The following is an 18,409-nucleotide window of genomic DNA, read 5'->3' as shown; positions in this document are numbered from 1 at the left end:
TGATACTAAATTACTTGTCTCAGCGTCATCTATTTCTCTTCGGGGGTTTTTAAACGTTAAGAAGAATCACCCAGTATATAAAAAAGCGTGTGAAATGGCTAGTCTAGAACGGAGAGATACGCAGATTCGTGTAGCCTGTCTGAAACGAGTATCAAGATACGTCATTCGGAGAAAATATTCGAAGAATTTCCGTTCCACCTCGTTCCACGTATTGTTAGAATATAATGGATATCAATGCAAAATGTAATAATGATTCGGATTCTGTGATAGACTGGGAGCCACGCAACGGTTTCTCGTATTCTGGAGGCAAAGCAAAGCTCCGGGTTGTGGCTCTGATGGGCCAGTTGGGACCGACCGACCGCCGTATCATCCTCTGCCAGTGGCGTCTTTTTTGCCGGCCGAAGTGGCCGTGCTGTTCTAGGCGCTGCAGTCTGGAACCGCGAGACCGCTAAGGTCGCAGATTCGAATCCTGCCTCGGGCATGGATGTGTGTGATGTCCTTAGGTTAGTTAGGTTTAACTAGTTCTAAATTCTAGGGGACTAATGACCGTAGAAGTTGAGTCCCATAGTCCTCACAGCCATTTGAGCCAGCGGCGTCTTTGGAAGCGGTATCGAGAAATGTGTGGTCAGCACACCACTCTCCCGGCCGACAGCTGTCGGTTTCATTGACATTGGAGTCGCTGTTTCATACTCAAGTTCCAGACTTTATGTGTAGCTATATGCGTTTCCCCATCCTCAATTAACAATAATTTAATAACAATCCGTTTCGCTCCCACTTTTTCCGAGTCGCGTATTTATGTTTAATTAATAGGTAGGCGCACCTACTTTTACTCTGTAACTTGTACTTCCTTATTTCCCCTTTGCATGCAGATCACACACACACACACACACACACACACACACACACCCCTTCACTGATGCAGCGCAGCCTTCCCCATGTGCCCTACACATATTTGTTTATAACGTGAAATACACCTGAAGTCTAGTTGCAGTTTTCTTATACGTTGAAAATGTACTCCTGATGTAAGTTCCGTTTATAGACTTAACACTGGTGCAGCTAGAAACGGAAAGAAATCAATGGTCGACGATATTAAATCTATAAACACAACTACCCAGTGCATAATAAAATTGTAACTTGATTAGATATGTCTTTTCCAGGACAAACAAACACATAAGTCGTCCGCATGGCGGATGCCGCAATGAATCAGTGAAGCTAAAATTGTATTTACTATGTATGTTAATGTGAAGAAAGCAGCTATAAGTTACAGAGTAAAACTAAGTGCAACTAATTATTAATTAAACGTAAATATAAAACTTGGGAAACATAGTAGCTAAATGGATTGACAGGCAACTGCAGCGTTCAAAATGCGGTCGACAAACACACAGTATTGATGACGACCTAAACATGGGATGGCAGCTGAAGATGGATGAAAATGTATCTTGGTATTAGTAAAGTCGTATAAAAAGTGGCTGGTTGCTGTATTTCTCCAAGTAATGAAGAAGAACTTGATCGTAGTCAGGGCGATTGGATGGAGGAGAGGGAGAGGGGGAGGGGGGGAGGAGGGGGGGGAGGGAGAGGGCTACTAACCGATACTTGGATGGCTGTGGTGGTAAAAGAATTGCTCGCGAAAGGCAAAGATTTGGGTTAAAGTCTCAGTTCAACACACAGTAGCCCGGAATTTCTCTTAGTGTACATTTCTCTGCAACATTCAATCGAGATACTTTTGTTGAAATTCCAGTTAAAGTTCGGAAGAATCCCATCACTCCGACGTTTTTAACCCGGAGAGACCTATTGTTTTGACACCGTGACCGTAACATAGCATGTTGAACATACCAGAATATTTACTAAAAGCTCGGCTCACACTCTATATTGAGGAGATTGGCAGACGAGACACGACGGGTAGATTTTGTGACTTCGTAAGGAATAGTTAATTAGCTTGTAACAACGGTTTAATACAGGTTTCATAGTAAGTACGTGAATTAGTCAGTGTTTTAAGCCCCCTCTTAAAGGTTTCATTTTTCTTTACCTATTATCCGAGAAAACACTAAAAGATCGTGAAGTCAGACTGTAGTCTTACTTACGTTTTAGTGCAGTAAGCAAAGAGTCAGTCTCGTTTAACTGTTTTCTCTTGTTTCCAGCATAATTAAGTACAGCTTATCCCTTCCTTCTTGTCTTATTCACAATCACCAAATTGGTCGGCAGCAATTCCCTTTCTCCATTTTCCCTCTTTTCTGCTAGTCTCTTCAGTTCCGAATAAGTCGTCAGCTTCAGATCCAGTTTTATTTGTCTGACGTACTGAAGTCCTGGTCTTCCTCGTGCATTTTTTCCTGGCGCTTTCCCTTATATTAATTTCACAGTGACTGAGCAATATCTGCGCAGGTGTTCAATCTATCGATCCCTGCGTTCCTTGATAGTCCTCCACAACGATATTTTCTTTAGAATGTTGTTGAGAATTTCTTCATTGGCCATTCTCTCTGCCCATGAAATCTTTAGGACTCTCTTCCAACAATATGCCTCAAAAGCACGCAGATTTTCCCGTTCAGATTCCCCTGCTGTCCATCCTTCGAAGCCATATAACGCAACGTTCCAAACATAAGTTTTTACATACTGTTGCATGATGTTTAAACTATTACTTTTCAATGGTGGTTGCTTATCCTTCTGTTTTAACGTGTGCATTTCTACAGATAATCTCCTGGCTTGATTTACCAGCCTTTGTTGTTCTGCTACCCAGATTCTTAAAGCAATTGACTTGCTTCAGATTCTCTTCATTCACACGAAAGTTTTCTACTATTCTAACTCTACTAAACAGAAGTATTTCTGTCTCCTTCTTATTTGTTTTCATATATTTCTGAAAATACCTTGTTCACGCCTCCCATAGCCTTCTGGAGATAATTTTTAGATTTGGTTAACGCTGAAAACAACCTCCAAAAGGCCATAGAAGACAGGCACAACGTATTGTCAGAAAGATATAATAAGAAAATAAGTGGGAAGAAAACCGAATTCAGTGTACGTAGTGGAGTTTCAATAGCAGCGAAGTTACGTCTAGATACATGATCTCTGAAGCACGTCGCCAGCCTTAAGTAGCTATCTGTCCCTTTCTTACTTAGTTAACATACAAAAAGACTATCTAATTTAATCTAATCTACTCTACATGTTTGTAGTAAGATAAATAAAGGGTTATCATGCTGAAGTGGCTAAGCACCAGCTTTTCATAATTCTGTTCCCTACTCCTTTACTTGGTATGTGAAAAGGGCTTTTTCAAGTTAAAAGGGCTACCTCTGATGATGGCTGATGTAAGTAGTACGAAGGCCAGTAGATTGCAAGAGAGGTATTGAACTGTTCATGCTACATGGAGTAAATGCAGAATGCTTTACACGAGTTGACTAAGTGGAACATAGAGCTAATACACTTCATCTTGCTCCTGCCCTTTTGTGACCTATCCCTTGCGCGTATTCATTCATGGTACAACGGACAGTGAAAACAATATGAATAATTCAGCAAAGGCAAGTAACAGATAAACCGGCAACACTAAAAGTAAGCGTGAGCAAAGCTGAGGAAGCGTTTTGTTCCTCATGATGTAATGAAAACCATAGCAGCAGCCCGGAATAACAACAGTTTAAAGTTGTTCAGACGAATGACAGTTGTTTGTTCAAATGTGTGTGAATTACTAAGGGACTAAACTGCTGAGGTCATCAGTCCCTAAACTTACACACTACTTAAACTAACTTATGCTAAGAACAACACACGCTTTCATGCTCGAGGGAGGACTCGTACCTCCGTCGGGAGGTGCCGCGCAATCCGCGACAAGGCGCCTCAAACCACACGGCCACTCCAGGCGGCGAAAGTTATTTTATGGACTTTCAGCAAACAAGTGAAATGATCATTAACACAACTATGGTTAATATAAGTTCTGCCTCGTGGATTAAAACCAACACATCTTGGGCAATTCAGATAAAAAAGACGTTTGGCAGCGTTGGGAATTGTTAAGAACGTTTAAAAAAACTGTGACGAAGTGAAGATTTCAGAACGATCACATTCAGTGAGGCAACTAGTGCGAAAGGATTGTATACGCAGAAAAAAAGTACCTCAAAAGTGTGGTGGAATACCTGCTTGAAGTGACAAAAAATTTTATGGTGAATTGTGCCAAGATTGAACAGTAAAATGATTGCTAGACGTAGAAATATTACAAAAATTGTTTGGTAGACGTAGCCCGTTTAGCATCTGAGTGCAAATTTATTTAGAAAAGTCAGTGTTTATTTGATATTTCTGAACCAACCGTTTTTCTAAAATCAGTGAGCAAGTGTTAAAGTGTAGTTAGTGCATATTCCTGTTCTTGTTATTTGAATAAAGTTTATTTTGATGGTTCAAATGGCTCTAAGCACTATGGGACTTAACATCTGAGGTCATCAGTCTCTTAGAACTACCTAAACCTAACTACCCTAAGGACATCACACACATCCATGCCCGAGGCAGGATTCGAACCTGCGACCGTAGCAGTCCTGCGGTTCCGGACTGCAGCGCCTAGAACCGCACGAAGCAGGATTCGAACCTGCGACCGTAGCAGCAGCGCGGTTCCGGACTGAAGCACCTAGAACCGCTCGGCCACAACGGCCGGCTATTTATTTTGAATAAACATTTTGTTGCGTAGCCCGTTTAGCACTGTAACCCTTCGAAAGTTCTCCTCTGAGTCGCTCATCTCCGGTAATTAATGATGCCGTCTCCATTTTACTCCAGAAGTCTTTGCTGGAGAACGTCATTGAGCTCGCAGCTCGGTTCCAGCGTCAACCTTGTCGGGTGCTGCAAGTGCTGATTCAGACGTCCAGCGCGGCAGCCCCCTACAGACGCGGCAGCTGCAGTGGCCAGGGCAGGCAGGCATTAACCTCTGGCCCGCCGTGCTCCGCTAATACCCATCACGCACCGCTCCGCTCGCCTCCGCGCCAGCCGTGCCGGAGTTTCGCGCACCTTTTTTCGTCCGCTTCGGCTGGCCGGATAATTACCGCCCCGCGGCTTGTTTGCGAACGGGCGCCGAGGGATACGCATCTCTGGCCGCTTCCAGCACTGGGCGGCTCTTCTCGGAAACGCCTCAGATATTCATTAAGCATAACAAGGGGAGTTTACGTGAAGTTTCTGGATCGTAAAGAATTTACGGCGCACGTGCGTTCTATGGATCACTGACCTCAGCTAGAGAAATTCCGGCGCACAGAGTATTCAAGACTATCATACTACTCTTACTTGATAAGTGTCCTTGTTTCATTACCCGTCACTTTTGTTGAATATTCGGTGTCCTGGTGATGCTATTCAGAGCCGATGTGGCATGAAACAGCGCTCAGAGCAGCACGGAATGCGTGCTTTCATATCGTATGTCACCATAAAGGTACCCTGCAAATCTGGTATGCTCTTCTCGCAGTTCTGTGTATTGTTTTATTCCCGTTGAGATAACAAAGAGCGTAGGAGGAAAGACTCCCTAGGTATATCTGTGAGGACAGTCTACGTTTGTGCCGGCCGGAGTGGCCGAGCGGTTCTAGGCGCTTCAGTCTGCAACCGCGCGACCGCTACGGTCGCAGGTTCGAATCCTGCCTCGGACATGGGTATGTGTGATGTCCTTAGGTTAGTTAGGTTTAAGTAGTTCTAAGTTCTAGGGGACTGATGACCTCAGAAGTTAAATCTCATAGTGCTAAGAGCCATTTGAACCAAGTCTACGTTTGTGTTTACAGTCTCTACGGGTGCGACACGTACGTAGCTGAAAAATAACCGTAATTTCACTCTGAAACATTTCTTTCAATTTCTTCACGGTCTCATTTCTGATCTGTTAACATGTTTGTACAATTACCGGCGAGTCGAGCAAGAACGTATGCCCCTTGCCGCAAGTCATCTCTGTGTACTCTTTATGTCTTCTCTAACAGTTGCTTTTGCATTATACCAGTACAGGCAGCGCAAGTATAGTAAATAGGCTTTCGTTCTGAGCAACGTTTCTCGCGTACAGGTGACACAGATACTGCTATGCTGTTTTCATACGAAAACAGTTCTGCTATACAGGGTGATTCCATAATGATGTTACAGCCTTTCAGGGATGATGAAGAATGGCAAATGTATCAAAAAGATAAAGTCCACATGCGCTCTAAAATGCATACCTTAAGAGCTCTGAGCACTTGACCAGTACAAGAGATGTGTTTCACTGTAGTGAAAAAATAAATAAGTACTCATATCTAGTAAGGTATGCACTTTAGAACCCATGTTTACTTGACATTTTTTTCTTGGATTGAGCCACACTGCCTCCTCCCAAAATAAGCAAGCAAAGAGGTTACATTAGAAGAGATTTATTTCACAGTATCGAAGATGAAGTACTTATAGCTCTTTTAAGGTACCCGTTTTGGAGCCTATGATTGCTAGACTTTTTTGATACATTTATCCTTCTCCATCATCCCTGAAAGTCTGTTATATCATCATGGAATCAACCTGCACGAACGTTCACTAATGTCTCACAACCTATGGGAACGGCGCTGCCATTCTGCTGCAACCGCTACGGAATCCACTATATAATCCAACAGGACTCACTTATTACGAAACTGAGGCTCATTTGGTCTTGAATCCGACGCTTCCTCCGAGGGCTCGAATAACTGATGCAGAGATTTGTTCTTACAGAGAAGAAACTAAAACCTTACTCCCAGGGACGAAATGGGGATGGGAAGAGAATGTTTGGAACTTATATCAGATAGTCATTCGTACTTCGTGAGACGAAAACAAACACAAATAAAAAATCCCATGAACATTCTTTGTCAAAAATTGTGATGCACGACTGTAGATTAAATTTGTATTGCTCTGACATTAACATCAGTCAGAGACTAAAATCAACAGGCTCTTCACCTACTATGAATAATCCCATGTGTGTCTCATACGAAAGGTATTCCATTTACAATGATCCTATGTGTGTCTCATACGCAAGGTATTCCATTTACTGATCTCCAGCCGTTTCAGAGGCCTCATCAGCGTCGTTTAAGGTAAGAAGTGTTCTGTGGAAGGGCGACATCTAATTCACCGTGGGAGAGGCAAAACAAAATTCCTGTGACTTCTAGAAGCACAATTATCCATGTCAAATTATGCGCAGAGCAGCAGATACGATACGGAGTACCATTTACTGGGTTTCCTCTGCCTGGAACAATTCCTGGTTCTTTAAAATCCGACAGCACGGTAAGGGAACCAGTACGGTAATCACACCAGGAACGTAACCGTTCGGTGCGAAGGGAGCGTGTATGTGGAGTACGGACACTGACACGACAACACGGACAACGTCTTGCGACGTTGTTGTTCTACTGTGACTGCAGACGGCGGAGACAAGTGGTCGATGTAAAGAAACGCTGACGCCGACATGTGCGGGATTCACGCCACAGGAAGTCATGACAGAAAGAAGCAGCAAACTTCCATAGTGAACAGCACACGCGATGTTTGGTCCCCGGTGCCACGTCTTCTCACAGCTCTCCGTCGCTCCTGTCACTCTGACGACGCAACTCTGGCGACATCGTTGTCGCTGTCATCCAATCCACAAAGCAAGCGGTCTCTTCAAAGGAATCGGAGAATCTAAGTTCTGCAGTTGGACGTTTGTGACATAGTTGTTCTGCGTCGCGCGGGTTTAGCCGAGCGGTCTCGGGCGCTACAGTCATGGACTGTGCGGCTGCTACCGGCGGAGGTTCGATTCCTTCCTCGGGCATGGGTGTGTGTGTTTGTCCTTAGGATAATTTAGGTTAAGTAGTGTGTAAGCTTAGGGACTGATGACCTTAGCAGTTAAGTCCCATAAGATTTCACACAGATTTGAACGTTTTTTTGAGTTGTTCTGGCTGCAACACCCGCACGTTCTAGTCGCAACAGTTCCCAGAGTACATCAGTTTTCTCAGGAATGGGAATAATACGTTAATAAATTCACAGTTAGTTGCTAGTTGTGTGATTGTTAATTTACCTTTAAAATTATCTGCAGAAAAGCCACAAACAATTTAAATGCGTTTTGTGGTTAGTGTAGACAGATGCTGGGCCCCAAAATGCACTGAAGTGGAGTTTTTGAGTGTGGCTGTAGAAGGAGATTGACAACAAACCACAAATAACAATCTGTTAACCTGTGATAATTTACACTGTGTTCATGTTTGGCAGTGTTAAGCAGATGTAGCGCGTAGAACATTCAGTATACACTTGCATTTACGTGAAAATTCACGTTCAGAATGGGACACATTATCACCCCCGTCAAATTTCTACTCGCGGCATCATTCATTTCGATGCGGAGAATGCTGTAAGAACCATAGAGAAATTACAAAATGGGAACGTTGGTTTATTTTTTAAGAGCGAGAGATTCGGGTTTATGCCCTACTCACTTGAGTTTGACTGTCCAAACTGTAACATACACCACTTAAGCAAACGACTGGATGTAAGGTTCACAGATCTAAGCAGAAATGATCTAGATCTTGTCAGAACGTAAACAACAACACAGTCTGCACCAGAAGCACGTCGACGAGGTGTACGACGCTCGTCGTCGTTTCACTGCATCGGAGGGTGCGACGCCGGCGAATTGTGCAGTCAGCGGTGGACGGGAGCTCGCGAGGGCTGTGCTGCCGCCACTGACCTGTTCTCAGCTAGATACGGGTGCCCGAGTCGGCGGCGGGCGCTGGCGGCAGGAGGCGAGGAGGCGGCGCGGCGGGGGCGTCGGCGTGTCGTCCCATAGCCCGCGCGCTCTGCTGCGTCCGTTGCCGCCCGGCTGCCAGTCGCAACCGCACTGACACTGCGGCCCTCCACTGTGCCGGCGCCTCGAGCCGCCCCGACGGCAGCGCCGCTCGGTGGCCGACGCCTGCACCAGCACCTAGCCACCCGCTACTCTGCGCGGCTCGTAGATTACCGCGTTAGTGCTACACAGAGTGATTAGACTTAATGGGCGATAAAGCTGTCTTTAAACAATGCGAACGTAATTACGAGGGGCGTTCAGTAAGTAAAGCGACAAATTTTTTGCTCAAAGCAGGTTGGTTTTACTCAGGATTCCTATACACCATGGTATTCACCACTCTTTTGGGCACAAAAACCTATCCGTCCAATACGACAGCCTTATCCCATCTTACTTCGAGGGCCTTTATCCTTGGACGGTACCACTGTACTGATCGACGTCGGAGCCAACGTCTTGTTGCGTCAAAAAACTCCTCAACATCCACGTGCTGCTTCCCACGGAGTGCAACCTTCATTGGGCCATACAGATGGCAGCTCTCTCTGGTCTACATCTACATCTGCATTTATACTCCGCATGCCACCCAACGGTGTGTGGCGGAGGGCACTTTACGTGCCACCGTCATTACCTCCCTTTCCTGTTCCAGTCGCCTATGGTTCGCGGGAAGAACGACTGCCGGAAAGCCTCCGTGCGCGCTCGAATCTCTCTAATTTTACATTCGTGATCTCCTCGGGAGGTATAAGTAGGGGGAAGCAATATATTCGATACCTCATCCAGAAATGCACCCTCTCGAAACCTGGACAGCAAGCTACACCGCGATGTAGAGCGCCTCTCTTGCAGAGGCTGCCACTTGAGTTTGCTAAACATCTCCGTAACGCTATTACGCTTACCAAATAACCCTCTGACGAAACGCGCCGCTCTTCTTTGGATCTTCTCTGTCAGCCCGACCTGGTACGGATACCACAATGATGAGAAATACTCAAGTATGGGTCGAACGAATGTTTTGTAAGCCACCCCCTTTGTTCATGGACTACATTTTCTAAGGACTCTCCCAATGAATCTCAACCTCGCACCCGCCTTACCAACAATTAATTTTATATGATCATTCCACTTCAAATCGTTCCGTAAGCATACTCCCAGATATTTTACAGAAGTAATTGCTAACAGTGTTTGTTCCGCTATCATATAATCATACAATAAAGGATCCTTCTTTCTATGTATTCGCAATACATTACATTTGTCTATGTTAAGGGTCAGTTGCCACTCCCTGCACCAAGTGCCTATCCGCTGTAGATCTTCATGCATTTCGCTGCAATTTTCTAATGCTGCAACGTCTCTGTATACTACAGCATCATCCGCGAAAAGCCGCATGGAACTTCCGACACTATCTACTAGGTCATTTATATATATTGTGAAAAGCAATGGTCCCATAACACTCCCCTGTGGCACGCCAGAGGTTACTTTAACGTTTGTAGACGTCTCTCCATGGAGAACAACATGCTGTGTTCTGTTTGCTAAAAACTCTTCAATCCAGCCACACAGCTGGTCTGATATTCCGTAGGCTCTTACTTTGTTTATCAGGAGACAGTGCGAAACTGTATCGAATGCCTTCCGGAAGTCAAGGAAAATGGCATCTACCTGGGAGCCTGTACCTAATGTTTTCTGTGTCTCATGAACAAATAAAGCGAGTTGGGTCTCACACGATCGCTGTTTTCGGAATCCATGTTGTTTCCTACAGAGTAGATTCTGGTCTTCCGTTAGGTGGCGAGGAACCCCAGCTCGTGGACCAGTACCGCAGCAAACTAACAGAGACACCCACTTGAGCAGCGAGGTGTTTGATTGTGACTCGTCAGTACCTCGTGTGAGAGTGTCCGCACGTTCCACCATCACCGGAGTCACAGCTGTGTGCGGCCGGCCGGCACGTGAGAGATCGGACAGGTTCGCGCGACCTTGTTGCGGTGATGACAGACCACTCGCCCAGAGACGCACCGTGCTTCTGTTCACTGCCAGGGTTGTGTTGACATTATGCAAGCGCATATAAATATCTGCGATGCTCTGGTTTATCGCCAAAAAAAACTCAATGCCAGCTCTCTGCTTGGAACGCACCTACGTTACAGACGCATTCTGAAGGCTGCACATAGCGCCGCCACCTATCGGAACTTCATGAAGTGGGCTGAAGTGGGTATATTCCACGGTGTCCCGTAACAAATTCCTCATTTTTTCAACCGAAACTAGCCGAGAAAATGATGTGTTGCATTACTCGTACATAATCTTATCACACTTTCAAAGAGCGGAGTTTTACGCTGACTGTAGATTCACTGGACTTCGGCCTCTTGAGCAATACAAAATGACAGATGCCCCAGCTGTTGCCTAATTATCAGACCTCCTAAAAGGCCTGGTCTGTTGCTGCCGATGGCTGCGGTACAGCGGTTCCTCTGCTATAGCATGGAGTGTAAACTTCTAATTTGATGGGAAAAGAGCAGGCACTAACAGGCCAGACGAGAAGGGTGATCAGAGCAGACGGCATCATAATCGCTGTACGCAGAATCGATCGACCTGGAACTTTCTATTTAGGATACTGTAATCTCCTCAATTGGCAAAGTAGAGAGTGCCCGGTCCTGATGCAAAATAAGCACTTAAGACAAAAATCTGCTCCCTCCAGCCCAAGGAAACATTACGCTACTCTGCATATCGCCAGCTGTAAGATAATTATCTCATTTCATCGACAAAGCCTGCAACTTTCCTCACGTACGTCACATCCAGCTGAAGCCGCTCATTGACGAAGAAACCCGTAGAACTATAAAATTTCTCCTAATTTGGCTTCTACGTTTTACTCAATGTTCAAAATAATTCTTGACATTCGCTATTCGATTACGATTGGGCGATTCATAGGGCCGCCAGCGACCATGCAGCAATGGTAGCACCATTTACCGTCAAATCACCGAAGTTAACCGCTTTATGGCTTGGCTAACATTTAGATGGGTGACCGTCCGTGTCTGCACAACACTGTCTCAAGTGGGCTGCACTCACATTTTGTGAGGCCGATTGAGGAGTTTGTGACTGATAGGTAGCGGTTCCGGCCACATAAGCTGCCAATGACCAGGAGAGTGGTATGCTGACCACATGCCCTTCCATATCTGCATCCAGTGACGTCTTTAGGATGATGACACGACTGTCGGTCGGTACTGTTGCGCATTCAGAGACTTGTCCGAATGGGCGGTGCGATATGTTCTGGAGTGTTCGTCAAACCAGAAACGTGTGCTTGCAGCCTCGTAAATACAGCTGCTGTCGTTTTGGACGGCAGTGTCCATAGCGTACTCATCATAAAGATGTAGAAGAAAGAGCAGCAGTTGGTTAACGAGAATGTCGTGGTTCACGCCCACGATAATGTGTACTAATGAGGCTCAGTCAATGTTTGACACACACACCTGAAACATCACAGAACAGCCTTCGGCCCTACTAACATCATCCACGTTAAACGTGTCACTGGGCTGTAGTTCCATTTTAACCTTGCGTTCTTCAGAAATAGGCATTGGACCACATTACACTCCTCCAGCCAGCTACTGCCCAGTTTCCGAGTCTTAGGCCCATTGGAGAAGCGCGGCCTAATGTGCCATTGTGAGAAATGGGCTGTTGCTAAGTACCCAACTCCAAATAGCCTTTGCATGCAGTTCCCTTAGCAATGTTCGCTCAGAAACTGATTGAGCTAAACCTGCTTTCAGCAACACCAGCTATTCCCGTCAGGTTTGAAACCGATTGCCACTGACAAAGCGTGCCATTCATCTTCAGTCGCTGTCGGTTAGTAGCCTCTTATGTTACTTGTGATCTAGGGGTAGCGTCTCGATCTCGGGTCCGAAACGCTCCACAGCTTAAATTTTGATTAATAATCAGATTGACTGTCGAAGATTTCCGGCATCAGAAGTGATCCTCATTCTCCCAACGGCCTACTCTAAGAGGACGGAGGAGCGGACACAGGTTCACGGCACTCTCTTGTGCTAGAGATGGGAAACTGTCCCTACAGGCGGAAGAATCAGCAATGATCAACAGCACGAGGATGCAGAAGGCAATGGAAAACACTGCATTAAAGACACGTAACGTGTATCCACTACACATGTAGCCTATAACTGAAAAAGTGTCATGATTATCTCTCAATTGGCAAAGGTTTTCGGAATAGTCCTCCATTCGGATCTCCGGGAGAGGACTGCTAAGGGGGAGGTGGCTATGAGAAAAAGACTGAATAATCAACGAAAGGATAACGTTCCTCGAGTCGGGACGTGGAATGTCAGAAGCTTGAACGTGGCAGGGAAACTAGGAAATCTGAAAAGGGAAATGCAAAGGCTCAATCTAGATATAGCAGGGGTCAGTAAAGTGAAATGGAAAGAAGACAAGGATTACTGGTTAGATGAGTATAGAGTAATATTAACAGCAACAGAAAATGGTATAACAGGAAAAGGATTCATTATGAACAGGATGGTACGGCAGAGAGTGTGTTACTGTGAACAGTTCAGTGATACGGTTGTTCTTATCAGAATCAACAGCAAAGCAACACCGAAAACGATAGTTCAGGTATACATGCCGACGTCGCAAGCTGTAGATGAAGAGATAGAGAAAGTATACGAGGATACTGAAAGAGTAATACAGTCTGTAAAGGGAGATGAAAATCTAATATTCATGGTGGACTGGAATGCAGTTGTAGGGGAAGGAGTAAAAGAAAAGGTTACAGGATAATATGGGCTTCGGACAAGAAATGAAAGAGGAGAAACAGTAATTGAATTCTGTAATAAATTTCAGCTAGTAATAGCCAATACTCTGTTCAAGAATCACAAGAGGAGGAGGTATACTTGGAAAAGACCAGGGGACACAGGAAGATTTCAGTTAGATTACAACATGGTAGGACAGGGATTCTGAAATCAGATACTGGATTTTAAGGCGTACCCAGAAGCAGATATAGACCCAGATCACAATATAGTTGTGATGAAGAGTGGGCTGAAGTTTAAGACATTAGTCAGGAACAATCAATACTCAAAGAAGTGGGATACCGAAGTACTGAGGAATGGCGAGATACGATAGAAGTTCTCTAAGGCTATAGATGCAGCAATAAGGAATAGCTAAGTAGGCAGTACAGCTGAAGAAGAATGGACATCTCTAAAAAGGGCCATCACAGAAGCTGGGAAGGAAAACATAGGTACAAAGAAGGTAACTCTGAAGAAACCATGGGCAACGAAAGAAATACTTCAATTGATCGATGAAAGGAGGAAGTACAAAAATGTTCTGGGAATCTCAGGAATACAGAAATAAAGGTCGCTGAAGAATGAAGTAGATAGGGAGTGCAGGAAAGCTAAGGGAAAATGTGAAGACATAGAAAAAGAAACGATTATCGGAAGGACAGACTCAGCATACAGGAAAGTCAAAACAACCTTCGGTGACATTAAAAGCCAGGGTGATAACATTAAGAGTGCGACGGTAATTCCACTGTTAAATGCAGAGGAGAGAGCGGATAGATGGAAAGACTACACTGAAAGCCTCTACGAGGGGGAAGATTTGTCAGATGTGATAGGAGAAGAAACAGGAGTCGATTTAGAAGCGATAGGGGATCCAGTATTAGAACCAGAATTTAAAAGAGCTTTGGAGGACTTAACATCAAATAAGCTAGAAGGGGTAGATAACATTCCACCAGAATTTCTAAAAGCAATGGGGGAAATGGCAACAAAACAACAATTCACGTTGGTGTGTAGAATGTATGAGTCTGGCGACATACCATTTGACTTTCGGAAATATATCATCCACATAATTCCAAAGACAGTAAGAGCTTACAAGTGCGTGAATTATCGCACAATAAGCTTAGCAACTCATGCATCCAAGTTGCTGACAAGGATAATATACAGAAGAATGGAAAAGAAATTTGAGGATGTGCTAGATGACGATCAGTTTGGCTTTCAAAAAGGTAAAGGCACGAGAGAGGCAATTCTGACGTTGGAGTTGATAATGGAAGCAAGAATAAGGAAGCATCAAGACACGTTCATAGGATCTGTCGTTCTAGGAAAAGCGTTAGAGAATGTAAAATGGTTCAAGATGTTCGAAATTCTGAGAAAAATAGGGGTAAGCCATAGGGAGAGACGGGTAATATACAATATGTGCAAGATCCAAGAGGGAATAATAAGAGTGGACGACCAAGAACGAAGTGCTTGGATTAAAAACGGTGTAAGTCGGGTGTAGTCTTTCGCTGGTACTGTTCAATCTGTATATCAAAGAAGCAATGATGGAAATAAAAGAAAGGTTCAGGAGTGGGATTAAAATTCAGGGTGAAAAGATGTCAGTGGTACCACTCGCTGATGATATTTCTATCCTGAGTGAATGTGAAGAAGAATTACATGATCTGCTGAATGGAATGAACAGTCTAATGTGTACAGAATATGGATTGAGAGTAAATCGAAGAAAGACGAAAGTAATGAGAAGTAGCAGAAACGAGAACAGCGGGAAACCCAACACGCGGATTGATGGTCACGAAGTAGATGAAGTTAACAAATTCTTCTACCTAGGCGGCAAAATAGCTAATGACGGACGGAGCGAGGAGGACATAAAAAGCAGACTAGCAATGGCAAAAACATCATTCCTGTCCAAGAGAAGTCTACTAATATGAAATATCGGCCTTGATTTGAGGAAGAAGTTTCTGAGAATGTACGTACGGAGTACAGCATTGTATGGTAGTGAAATATGGACTGTGGGAAAACCGGAACAGAAGAGAATCGAAGCATTTGAGATGTGGTGCTTCAGAGGAATGTTGAAAATTAGGTGGACTGATACGGTAATGGATGAGGAGGTTCTGTGCAGAATCGGAAAGAATATATGAAAAACTCTGATAAGGAGAGGGGACAGGAAGATAGGACATCTATTAAGACGTGAGGGAATGACTTCCATAGTACTAGAGGAAGCTGTGGAAGGCATAAACTGTAGATGAAGACAGAGACTGGAGTACATCGAGCAAATAATTGAGGACTTAAGTTGCAAGTGCTACTCTGAGATGAAGAGGTTGGCAAAAAATGGTGCAAATGGCTCTGAGCACTATGGGACTTAACATCTGAGGTCATCAGTCCCCTAGAACTTAGAACTACTTAAACCTAACTAACCTAAGGACATCACACACATCCATGCCCGAGGCAGGATTCGAAGCTGCGACCGTAGCGGTCTCACGGTTCCGGACTGAAGCGCCTAGAACCGCTCGGCCACACCGGCCGGCAGAGGTTGGCACAGGAGAAGAATTCGTGGCGGGTCGCATCAAACCAATCAGAAGACTGATGACCCAGAAAAAAAAACCGACCACTATTCATATTTCGTGTTACATCAATATGAGTGGTAAATCTTTCCTTGTACTCACGTTGGACAGTCTGCTGTGATAGGTCAACAAATCGAGTAACTTTTGCCTTTGTGTGGGCATGTTCACATCGAAACACGAAAGCTCCTTTTTGACGTCACAAGTCGACCCAGTTTACTGCACTGATTCCATAAAACCGATTATCGTATAGACATCAGCATACTACCATACCTTGTGTCAGCTGTGACGCGTCACATTACCACGTGGTACCAGTTTTACATCATCTAGAACGTTAGAAAGCAGCCAGTGCTCTGTTTTAAGGGGGTGACTTACACTGGATATAGAGGATATAAGTGCAGATATTTTTATATGTGATACCTTAATATGTACACACACCAGTGTGTTAGTTACTTTTTTCTGCACTGAAAAGTCCTCTCACAAAGACGTCACATAATTTACTATCTCTTGTTTTCTGCGTGGTTGTAGCTGCACCACTAAGTGGACTGCACCTGTCAGTATAGGCTAACTGTTGTGCGTCCGCTCATCCACACTTCAACACCTGACCTGCTGCCCAGGGGAAAAAAGCGTTAATTTCTTTTTTTTGCCACATGCACTTGGAGGTTCTAATCAACCTAAAAACATACTGCTCATAATAGCAATAGTTATTAGCCTGAAAATGAAGAAATACTAATGTAATGTTGTTCAGCACACTGTTTTCAATCGCCAATAAAAATATCTGCAGTTTTACCATTACACTCTGTATAGTGCCTAGTGAGCTTAGTTCTATGTCGCCATATACTGCGCTCCAAGGTGATTAGTGTGATCTTCAAAGGGTGATAATACATTGTGTGTCAAAAAGAAAAAAAAAGTGAAGCACCCAGAAAGGGAGGAGGAAACGTAACGAAACTTGACGGGTTGTGAAGGTATGTTATGTTGTTGCAGTGATCACAAAGTATGTAACTCCGGAAATACATATCCTCCTATTTACATCTAGAGTACTATAAATTTTTTTCTTTATTTTGTTACCTGAAGATATGACATTTCTGTGTCTTTATATATTGTAATTGTTTTACTATATATATATATATATATATATATATATGTGCATTTATGTCGATGTATAATTGGTTTGTTTTGTAAATATTATTTGTATTTTTACACTGGGTCTGGCCTAGGGAAAATTATGCTATCGAACGACTACATCGATAGGTCGTGTGGAGAACCAAAGTGTTTAGGATCTTTGGTAGTGTTAACTCTTCCGCATGGAGTGCGGGCAGTGGGGGTCTGACTGGAGTAGTGCAGTGGAGCAGGTGTGTTGTGTGACGCTCCCGCGAGTTGCCGCGCTTTCGGGGTTTGGCAGCATGTAATTGCGCTCGACTTGCTATGATAGTTTCTGACACGGTGTCGCGGACGGGAAGCATTAGCTGGCGCACATCAAGAGCCCGTTTCGCCTGGTGACCGTGTCGAGAAGAAGGCGCGCCAACATCCAGCTTCTGCAACAGCGACGGCCGACAATGAGTGACTGTCGTCATCTCCTCGAGAGACGACTTCAAACCTTCAATCAACCAACAAGGAAGACTGGAAGCACGTGAAGTTTTAGAACTGTATGGCAGACTTCAGCTTTTAAAATTGTTGCATCACAAAATTACAGCAACTTAGCATGAACCTTTGTTGCTCATTGTCCCAATTGCATTACCAAGGAGGGTCCCTTCCTTTTCCGAAATGAACCCGAGTGTCGTTGAAATTCAGACGCCAGCATTAAAGTAATATCATTCCATTTCACTGCTTTAATTTCAAAGTTCAGTTAAAGTATTCATAGCTGGCTACAATATTTAGATTACACAAGCACAAATTAAGAATGCGAGTTTTGTTAGCATATTTTAGCTTACCTGTGACTGCAGCTCAGCTTGGTATGTACTAAATTTTGCCATTGTTAATTGTTCAGAATCAATTAATTCAGATTCAAAGTTAAATCTCTTATTTCTAAATTGCGTAGATTCAAGTAGCTTTTTAAATGACTGTTGAGGTAGCCCAAGACTAACCTAATTTTATTGAATTTCGTAGTGCTTCAGAAACAAAGATCACTATTAATTTCAGTCATTAAATTAACTTTCAATTTTCCGATTTTATTAATTCTTTTGCTAAATTAAGTCTGAGTGTAGCGAAATTTATTACTTCTGACAAACATTCAGTTTTCACACAACACGTGTCAACCTTCAGTTGCCACGCTTTTAGTGCTAATTATATGTGCATTAATATTTCATTTTCAGTTATTATAGTAGTTGTCCATAGGACTAGCGATCGTAATTTTCCCCAAATCTCAAATATCTAATTATCTCCAATTAATTGTTAACGTAACGGCCGCACATTTACTTTCTTTATTAACTTTACCCCTTTTCAAA

The 18,409-nt window shown here is 43.9% G+C and overlaps 1 protein-coding gene across 1 annotated transcript in view; it reads right to left on the bottom strand.

Moving 5' to 3' along the window:
* Window positions 1-8,741, bottom strand: part of LOC126185196 (adenomatous polyposis coli protein-like) — a 474,971-nt gene extending 466,230 nt beyond the window's left edge. Inside the window, exon 1 of the mRNA XM_049928071.1 lies at window positions 8,606-8,741. The gene's annotated coding sequence lies outside the window, so the exon portion shown is untranslated. The remainder of the gene's footprint in view (window positions 1-8,605) is intronic.
* Window positions 8,742-18,409: the final 9,668 nt, after the last annotated feature.

The sequence above is a fragment of the Schistocerca cancellata genome, chromosome 1, assembly GCF_023864275.1.
Source record: "Schistocerca cancellata isolate TAMUIC-IGC-003103 chromosome 1, iqSchCanc2.1, whole genome shotgun sequence".
NCBI classification, from domain to species: domain Eukaryota; kingdom Metazoa; phylum Arthropoda; class Insecta; order Orthoptera; family Acrididae; genus Schistocerca; species Schistocerca cancellata.
This window is presented reverse-complemented; position numbering and strand designations above follow the sequence as displayed.